Raw genomic sequence first — 2140 nt, forward strand, 5'->3', positions numbered from 1 at the left:
GGAAGAAAAGCTGTGGCCAGACATATTGACTAGAATGGGGCAAACACCAACTGTTCTGGAGGCTGTGGTGTAAATTCGACAAAGAATTACTTGTGCAGGCAGCTAGCGCTGTCCTCCAGTTTGGAAGACTGTGGGAGCACTTTCTTTTGTACTATGCTGCCGTCAGAAATATATTTATATGCACATATAGATATACGTATGTATAGCTAAGGGAGCAAAACCTATACTATTTATTCGCAGTGAGGATACCCGAAGGAGTGCAATGCGATTGGCCAGGAGTTGCGCATCAAGTTCAGCTTGCTTCCGCTGGTCCTTCGCCTCCGCTAGGGATATCTTTTCAGTATGCGGCGTGACCGCCATGATGTACGGCTCCCCTACGCGAGCTCGCTGTCAATAGAGGGAATATTCCTGTGGTGAACTACAAGGTGTTGAATCCCCATGTGTCGCCGGGCGGCAACATGGGAAGCCTAGAGAAGGCAGCTGAAATAACAGTCCAGGCAGTGCAGCTCGCTAATTCTTAAATCCCTTCACTTTCTATATGCGCGGCATGTGTAAGACGTCGAATCGAAGCGTTCAACTCAACACCGGAATTATTCCATTTGCAGTTTCAGGCAGCACAGTCGTTTAGCTGACGCAATTGTTTGGTTCGACGCAAGTGGCCACCTCAGTGTGCGTGTGTTCTTCAGTATGCGTGTGTTTGAGTNGGTGGGCTCAAAGCTAGACAAGAGGCAGATGCATCATGTCGCGAAGGGTGGCGCTTCTGGCCCGATCTAAGAAGGGTATTCCATCCGTTCTTTAGTGGGGAGTGTGCAAGTTGAAAATGTTGCAGTGGAGACGGATTAACAGTACGGCCTACAAAGGCCTCAGTCAACAGCCCAACGGGGCAGTAGTCATAAAGGCAGAGCTTGCTGGGATTAAAAGGTGAGAGCGAAAGTGTGCCCAAAGAGAGGGAGCTGTGTGCTCTACTAGCCCCGATAGTATTTCCAGCCCTTTACAGCTAAAGAGCGCCAGCTTTCTCCCTCGCGCCCGTCCACACCTCAGCTCGACTGCAAACAAGCTGCAAGCCATGTGGAACAGAAGACCCGTGAAACTCCAGGCAGCAGTTGCCTTCCCCTGAGGCTTCGAATGGCCCTAAGCAGCCATCTTGATAAAGTACAAACAACAGCCCCGCATTCCCTGGGTGCGTTTATATTGCACGCCGCCCAGTCGCCGGGCACATGGTACGGGGCCCTGACTAAACAACAGCATCATAGTCCTTTAAAGATAGTATTTTGGGNAGTATTTTGGGCTATTCAAAACATTGTTTGTGGTAAAACAGAGAAAATTTAACTTATATCTCTTGGAAGCTCCCAGAAAAAGGGGTATACGCCATGCCGCCAAGATGCCCCACAAGTGACCCTGCGCAGTTGGCGGCGAGGTGCTCGGCCTGAGCTTGTTCTACATATAAACGGACCTCTATGAATGAGCCAATGAATTTATAGTTATTCAGAGGAGTCTCAAATATATTCTGGAGCATTTTCGGAGGAATACGCTAGCGTAAACGCTGCAGTTGCAACACACGACTTGGCGGCTCGTTGCCTTGACGCCTCTCGCCCTTGTGCTGCACATGAAGCAGTCTTTCTGGCCATGAGACAGTAGAAACTCTAGCAGCATCTGTGTTCTTTTTCCGTTTACCCTTACTTTGAAGCATCCGAGGCACAGCTCGTTAGAGTTGTCTCCCTGCAGTGACGCCCTGGCGGTACCAGGGAGTCACTCCCAATCAGTCACCAATATAGAATAGTCTGGTGAAAGAACCAAAGCCAAGACCTTTCAGTGCTGTTGCCGAAGCAGTTTTAGAGTGGCAAGCAAAGTCTCTGGCGCACATTTTCGAAATCTCCGCCCACCCTGCTCCCTTCATCATTCGTAGGGGGAAATTGCTTATCCGCCCCTGCGGCCTCAGAAATGCAGAGTAAGTGTTCTACGTACGACAGATGAGGTACTGCGGCGTCACAATGGCCTTTCGCTGCCAAACGACCGGATTCACGCTAAAAATTGTCCATATATATTTCATGTATATGCAACCGTAGACACCATATATATATATTTATATATATATATATATATATATATATATATATATATATATATATATATATATATA

Source organism: Eimeria mitis, genomic scaffold, assembly GCF_000499745.2.
Source record: "Eimeria mitis Houghton genomic scaffold, Emh_scaff1906, whole genome shotgun sequence".
NCBI lineage: Eukaryota > Apicomplexa > Conoidasida > Eucoccidiorida > Eimeriidae > Eimeria > Eimeria mitis.